We start from the raw sequence: 8,878 nt of genomic DNA on the forward strand, positions 1-8,878 counted from the left end.
AAGAAAAAAAGGAGGCTTTAATACAACCAGAGGGGGAAAAAAAGACAGATTACCCTAAAGAGAATCATAATTACTAATAATTACATTGACAGCTGATTATCATCTATGACAATGGAACCCAAAAGACAGTAGAATTACATGTATAGAGAGTTCCCAATTGATGATGATTTGATTTTTGATTCTTTGACTTTACAATGGTGTGAAAGCAATCCACATTCAGTAGAAACCATACTTTGAATTTTAATCTTTTCCTGGGCTAGCGATATGTGATACCACACTCCCTTGGGATGCTGGGCAGTGGCAGTGAGCAGCAACTCCCAGTCATGAGGTCACAAGGGTGAACAACCAATACACTGACAACCATTCTGTACCTGTGCAATCATTCTTTTTTTCGCTTTCAGTAGAGTTTTCAGTAAATTACATGAGATATTCAGTAAGTTTTGTGTTAGATGATTTTGCCTAACTGTTGGCTAATGTAAGTGTTTGAGCATGATGAAGGGATGCTAGGTTAAACTATGATGTTTGGTAAGTTAGGCATATTAAATGAAATTCAATTTAGGATATTTTCAACTTATCATGGGCTTCTCAGGTTGTAACCCCATCATAAGTCGAGGAAGATCTATCTGCTAAGAAAAACTAGCTGTTAGAATTTGAAACCCAATTTTAAAAATTAATCACATTTATTGATGTAGAATGTATTTAAAATGAACTGTATACATTTAATAAAAACCCAACTCAGTGGGTTTTTATAGATTAGCACAACTGTAAAACAACTGCCACAACTACAGAACATTTCTATCACCCCAGAAGTTTCCTCAAGCCCTTTTGCAGTATATCCCACCCTCCACCAGTAGCACCTGATAACTACTGATATATATTTTTCCTAATATAGCATTTTCTATTCTTTTTTACATGAATGGAATCATACAACATGTATTTTCGTATCTGGGTGCTTTAACTTAGCATAATGATTTTGAGGTTGATCCATGTTGTATTGTGAATCAGTGGTTCATTCATTTTTATGTCTGAGTAATATTCAGTTGCATAGATATACCATATATTTTTTTATTCATTGATAGACACTTATGTTGTTTCCACTTTTTTTTTTTTCACTGTGATTCCTAGCATTAAGGAATTTTATTATCAGGGGTTTTGTTTGTTTGTTTGTTTTTGTTTTTTTTTTACATCTTTATTGGAGTATAATTGCTTTACAATGGTGTGTTAGTTTCTGCTTCATAACAAAGTGAATCAGTTATACATATACATATGTTCCCATATCTCTTCCCTCTTGCGTCTCCCTCCCTCCCACCCTCCCTATCCCACCCCTCCAGGCGGTCACAAAGCACTGAGCTGATCTCCCTGTGCTATGCGGCTGCTTCCCACTAGCTATCTACCTTACGTTTGGTAGTGTATATATGTCCATGCCTCTCTCTCACTTTGTCACAGCTTACCCTTCCCCCTCCCCATATCCTCAAGTCCATTCTCTAGTAGGTCTGTGTCTTTATTCCTGTCTTACCCCTAGGTTCTTCATGACATTTTTTTTTCTTAAATTCCATATATATGTGTTAGCATACGGTATTTGTCTTTCTCTTTCTGACTTACTTCAGTCTGTATGACAGACTCTAGGTCTATCCACCTCATTAAAAATAGCTCAATTTCGTTTCTTTTTATGGCTGAGTAATATTCCATTGTATATATGTGCCACATCTTCTTTATCCATTCATCTGAAGATGGGCACTTAGGTTGTTTCCATCTCCGGGCTATTGTAAATAGAGCTGCAATGAACATTTTGGTACATGACTCTTTTTGAATTATGGTTTTCTCAGGGTATATGCCCAGTAGTGGGATTGCTGGGTCATATGGTAGTTCTATTTGTAGTTTTTTAAGGAACCTCCATACTGTTCTCCATAGTGGCTGTACCAATTCACATTCCCACCAGCAGTGCAAGAGTGTTTCCTTTTCTCCACACCCTCTCCAGCATTTATTGTTTCTAGATTTTTTGATGATGGCCATTCTGACTGGTATGAGATGATAGCTCATTGTAGTTTTGATTTGCATTTCTCTAATGATTAATGATGTTGAGCATTCTTTCATGTGTTTGTTGGCAGTCTGTATATCTTCTGTGGAGAAATGTCTATTTAGGTCTTCTGCCCATTTTTGGATTGGGTTGTTTGTTTTTCTGTTATTGAGCTGCGTGAGCTGCTTGTAAATTTTGGAGATTAATCCTTTGTCAGTTGCTTCGTTTGCAAATATTCTCTCCCATTCTGAGAGTTGTCTTTTGGTCTTGTTTATGGTTTCCTTTGCTGTGCAAAAGCTTTGAAGTTTCATTAGGTCCCATTTGTTTATTTTTGTTTTTATTTCCATTTCTCTAGGAGGTGGGTCAAAAAGGATCTTGCTGTGATTTATGTCATAGAGTGTTCTGCCTATGTTTTCCTCTAAGAGTTTCCACTTTTTGACCATTGTTATAATGAAGGCTTCTAAAGGAAGTGTGTTGCAGTAAGGGGACAACTAAGTAAAACTATTGCTTTTTAAATAATTAAGGCATAATCTACACACAGTAAAACCACCCTTTTTAGTGAACAGCTCTATGAGTTTTGACAAGCACATATAGTTATGCAATTTGCACCACAATCAGATATAGGACAGTTCCATTACCACCACTCCCAAATTCCCCTTCCCTCTTTGTAGTGAATTCTCCCTGCACCCCCAGCCGCTGGTAACTACTGATCTATTTTTTGTCTTTCTCAAAACATCAAGTAAATGGAATCAAACAGTATGTAGCCTTTCAAATTTGACTTCTTTCACTTAATTTAATGTATAGGAGATTCAGCCACATTTTTATGTGTATCAGTTAGTTTGTTTCCTTTATTGTTGAATTATACTCCATTATATGTGAAACCAAAATTGCAATTCATAAAGGAAAAAATTTGATGAATTAGACTTCAAAATTAAGAACTTCTGCTATCTAAGGGGATCAAGAGGTACAAACTTCCAGTTTTAAGATAGATAAGCCAGGATGTAATGTACAGCATGGAGAACACAGTCAATAATATTGTTTTAACTTTCTATGGTGACAGATGGTATCTAGACTTACTGTGGTGATCATTTCACAATGTATATAAATGTTGAATCACCACGTTGTACACGTGAAACTAATATAATACTGCATGTCAATTGCACCTCAATTTAAAAACTTATAACCACATAAAAAAGAACTTCCACTCCTTGAAAGACACTTTTAAGATATTTAAAAGACAAGGCATGGACTAAGAAGAAATATTTGCAAATAACATATCTGACAAAGGACTTGTATGCAGAATATACAAAGGGCTCGTAAAACACAATAATATTTTAAAATTATTTAATGGGCAAAAGACTTTAACAACTACTGCACCACATAAGATATATGGTTGGCAATAAGCACATGAAAGGATTCTCAACATCATTAGTTATCAGGGAAATGAAAATTAAAACCATAATGAAATACCACTAAACACCTATAGAATGGCTATGATTTTTTAATTAATAATAACAAGTGATCAGAAATATGCAGAACAAATGTAACTCTCCTCAATTCCTAGTGGGAATACAAAATTTACACCCACCCAATTTAGAAAACAGTGTGGCAGTTCCATTAAACTTACATACACATTTACTGTACAACCCAGCAATATTTATCCAAGTGAAACAAAAACTTAGATTCACTTTAAAAGCAGTATAAAAATGTTTATAGCAGCTTTATTCATAATCACCAAAAACTGGAAACAACTCAAATGTCCTTCTACTGAGGAATAGATAAAAACTATTATTTTTCAATGCTAAATTAGGCCATTTATGGGTATATAACAAGGGTTCCAAAGTTTGGTATGTGGACAAGTTACCTCATATGAAACTGTAACCTTAGTTCTACACGACTGTTTTAGAAAGTAAAGTTTGCTGTTTTGTTTTCAATTTCTCATTTTGTTGAACTATCACTTCTCTTCAAGGAAACAGTAGAAAGAAGAGAAGAGAGTAGATATCTGGTGCGAATGTGTGAGACTGAAATATCTGTTGGGCGAAGAAAGATGGTGAGACAGATTACTCCAGATGAGACAGTCAGCCACTGGCACTAAGCAATTCAGCTGTGCCCTAGATTCCAAAAGCAAAGTCAATACTGAGTACACTTCTTCAGAAGTTCATGAAGGTCTTATTGACACCTGGGCTATCACAGTGTGTATCCATTTCCCAATCATTAGGCCAAAGTTGCATGCTATTAATACATTCTTAGTTCAAGACAATATTATATGTGAGCCATTCAGAGTTTCGACGTACCTAGGCATAAACCTAAACTACTTGGTTTTAAAGAAATGCTTATTGAATGCTGTGTTTTTCACCCTTAAGTTTATCTTTTTTTGAGTTATATTTGACATATAACATTAATTTCAGGTGTATAACATAATGATTCAATATTTGTATATATTATGAAATGATCACTGCAATAAGTCTGGTTAACATCCATCACCATATATAGTTCCAATTTTTTTTTACCTGTAATGAGAAATTTTAAGATCTACTCTCTTAGCAGCTTTCAAATATGTGATACAGTATTTTTAGCTACAGTCACCATGCTGTACACTACCTCCCCAGGACTTATAACTGGAAGTTTTTATGTCACCCTTAAGTGCTATATTTTTTGTTCATTTCCAATTTTTAATTATTTAATGCTTCATTTTTTATAATTAATTTTCTCTAATTATTATAGAAATTCCCTATTTAATTCTCCACAACCTACTTACAGAAGCCTATGTTATACATTAGTAAGTGCAAAGCTTGTCACCTATGTGTTGTAAAAGCTTTGACAAGACCTATGTCTCATCTGGTGACAGAATCCTAGGGAGGTGGTTGGCCAGAAATATAAGGAAAAAAAGGACCAGATTTCAGGGAAGTGGGGTTGATGCAAGATAGAAGGTTCTCAACCACATCTAGGGATCATCAGAATGGTTCAAGGACACACGCTGGTGGGGGGGGATCAGTTTTACATCCTAAAAGGAGTTCCCACAGCACAATGAGAATGCGAAAACATAAAGCCGTCATCACCTACTTCAGGAGACAGAAGTCAAGCCATCTCGGTGGCTGGTCTCAGGTAACCACGTGGAGGCCTCTTGCATAGATAACATGGGCAACTGAGCTGTGGAGAAATGCTTGACTGGCACAAGCTCCAGGCTTCAGGTTCTTACGGGGCTCCTTAGGTAAGCACTTCAGGAGTGTGACATCCCTGACATCAATTGGAACACGGAAGGTACATGGCAGTTTGTGTATAACGTCTCAAGGACCACCAATCCCACCCCCAGACATAGAAAGAACTGTATAGAGAGGCTAGGTTCCAGCGACCCCTGGAGGAGACAAACTGACCTGCATGGTATCAGGTTCATACCTGATCCCTGGAGTCTCAAAATCCTGCAACCAGGACAGACAGCCATCAGAAGAGTAATATTTTATAGCTTTTTAGTATTCAGCAAAGAGCAGACAGTTCATTAAAGTATTTACCCTATCTATATGCATGGTAAAGAGCTCTCAGAACATGTCTCCCAAAGCAACCTTGGGCTTATCCTCACAAGTAAATGAAGTCCAGATTTAAAAAGAGATAGTATCCAGTGTTAATTTTCCCTTGTCACTCTTATATTCTTATTTTAACCTCTATAATATAATTGTAAACTAATTGCACTTTAATGGTGAAAGGAATTGAGTCACAGGCAATCGATTCTATTTTGTCAGGTTGAAAACATATTTCCTGAGGGCACAAGATGAACGGGAAAGGTTAACACACTATTTTGATCTTTCTTAAAAATCAACTACACTGACTTAGGTTTCTACACAGATTACATAATAAATGTTTTCCTACCAAGGTTAACTTTCTCTTAGAATTTACTAGGTAAAAATTATAGGAGAAAACAGAAGGAGAATTCCCTGGATGGACCAATCTTTTAGAAATAAAAATGGATTGTCTCATATTGTCAGAAGAATTTGAAATTAATTCTAAATTGCATCCATGTTCTAAAATAAAATGGTATTTGGAAATAGGAGTCAACTGAATGACTCTTTTCTTTGGATAAAACCATCAGAAAAGCAACATTTTGAGGAGGTAATATACCACAACAGTTAATGACAGTTTTAAGGTCAGTAAATCTGAGTTGAAATCCCACCTCCTAATAACACCTCAAACTAAGTATGTCTTCTTTAGCAATTTCCTTCTTTGCTCTAAGCTTCACTTTCCCACCAACAAGGAGACAGTGTTAATACCTACCTCTCAACTGAGCAAGTCCATTAATCTTTGTGATCTGCAGTTCCTCTAGCTATAAAAATGGGCTGTTAATGCTGGTCTCAGAGACTTATTGTTAGAACTGAATGAAACCGGTTAAAACACATTAAATATAAAGAACTATATAAATATCATAATTGAGTTGCTTCCTATGATTTGTGGAACATGGTGTTATATAAATTAGTAAGTAATTAAATACTGTTTAAATATAAAATAGATATCAGACTTGGAAATTCTCTGAGCAGACAAATATTTGGGGGGATGGGAGAGTGGAGGGGGAGTAGGGAATACCTTGAGACAGTGTAAAATCCTACTTCTAATTAAACTTTTACCCACTAGTTTTAACACCCATTGATGAGTATTACCTGAAATTATTTTTCCTTTTTTTTTGCCGTGCCACATGGCTTGCGGGATCTTGGTTCCCTCACCAGGGATTGATTCCAGGGCTATGGCAGTGAAAGCACAGAGGTCCTAACCACTGGACCACCAGGGAAGTCCCACCTGAAATTATTATTAATGTGGTGGTTACCAAGTGGTGATTTTCAGAAATTTTTTATCAGTCCTTCTATAATTCATTAACTTGAAATTAATTTGTAATATATGTAAACCTGGTTGATTTTTTAAGATATCACAGTAGGTTTATTGATTTTTTGAGAGATAAGTTACATTTTAAAAATTTTTACTGAGATATAATTGACATATAACACTGTATTAGTTTCAGGTTTACAACATAATGATTCAAAATTTGTATATATTGTGAAATTATCACCACAATAAGTCTAATTAACATCCATCACCATAGGTAGTTACAAAAATTTTTTTGCTTTGTAATGACAACTTTTACAATCTACTTTCTTAGCAACTTTCAAATATGCAAGACAATATTAACTATAGTCACCATGCTGTATATTACAACCTCATGACATTTACTTTATAACTGGAAGTTTCTACCTTTTGAGCCCCTTCACCCATTTCACCCACCCCCCCAAACCCCCGCCTCTGACAATCACCAGACAAAATCATTTAAGCCATATAAGCAAAACTAAATCTAGTTTATTTCAACATAAGTGAAACTTAACTTAGATTATTTCTTGCAAATACCTGTGATAATCATGAAAGAAACTTAAATCATCATCCTAAAAATGGTATAAGATAATCACTTTCAACCAGTCTCCTGCCATATGGAGACCCCCTACTGTGATAACCAATCATTGTACAGTTTAATGGATTTCCTGATTTTCACTTTATAAGCCATCCTGTAACTCCATGCCCCTGAACTTCATATCAGTTTTGAATTTCAAAGCTCCCAGTTGAAAACTGTTCTTACATGCACAGTAAACTTTTACTAAGTACTATTTTATTGATCTGGTAGTTTTAATTTTGCTACTTCTGGAGTTTTGACAATACATATAATTATTAACATAATTAGCAGAATTATCTAGTCAGTTGTCAGACAGGGCCTTATGCAAAATAGAAAAGCTGATTTACATTTGGAAATGGCTTGTCTGCACTATTCTTGTCCTTTCATCATTGAGTGGGTTTGTCATGGAGATAAATGTTTACCAGGCATGAACAAACACATTTTACCTCCTGACCTGGTCAAATATGAATGCAGGTGGGCATGTGAGGTAAAAATGCAGCTGAACCTTGGCATTCACTAGTCCTACTTCATCAGTTTTCACCTCACGTTTCTCCCAAAAGAAAGTTTATTTTTTATTGCTTCATCTCTGCTTCCCAAACCCTAGAGTATAACATTTCTAGAGATTTCTGCACAGCGATGAGGATTTTTCCCACACACAAAAAATGTCTCAGACTTCTGTTGTTCTGACATGTTCTTTAAATATATTTCTCCTTCAGACATCAATGCTAAACTCGAGGGTCACTTTATTTAAACTTTAAAAAAATATTTCACAGTCATGTAGAAAATTTTAATACACTTATAATGTCCCTTAAATCTTCATTTTTAATACCCCCATGTGATAGCATTCACTACTCTCACTTTTATTACAGTTGTTAAGGATGGGATGTTATTCTTAAATGGGACTTTAAGGGACTATATTACTATATATTATATATATCTATATTATATATATAGATACTACTATATTACTATATATTACTTTAAGGTACTATATTACTATAGACCTTAGACTTCATTGTGTTCAGGAACTGACAAATTCCTGATATTTAAGTATTTTTATGAGCCTCTGCCTGAGCATGTTGTCATCTTTGGAACTTGTATAAGGCAGGTGTAATAGCATACATAAAGGCAGAATATTTTTAATTTTTATAATAAAATATTTAATACATACAAATGTACTATATATACAGTGTAAAGAATAATACTAAAATAGGCACAATATAGCCACCACCCTACCTTTTTTTTTTTTTTTTAGTTTTTATTGAAATATAGTTGATTTACAATGTTGTGTTAGTTTCAGGTGTACAGAAAAGTGATTTTGTTTACATACATATATATATATATATATATATATTCTTTTTTAGACTTTTTTCCATTGCAGGTTATTACTACATATTGAGTAGAGCTCCCCATGCTATACAGTGTTCCTTGTTGGTTAC

This window comes from Monodon monoceros, unplaced genomic scaffold, assembly GCF_005190385.1.
Source record: "Monodon monoceros isolate NGI ecotype Baffin Bay Population unplaced genomic scaffold, NGI_Narwhal_1 Super_Scaffold_21, whole genome shotgun sequence".
NCBI classification, from domain to species: domain Eukaryota; kingdom Metazoa; phylum Chordata; class Mammalia; order Artiodactyla; family Monodontidae; genus Monodon; species Monodon monoceros.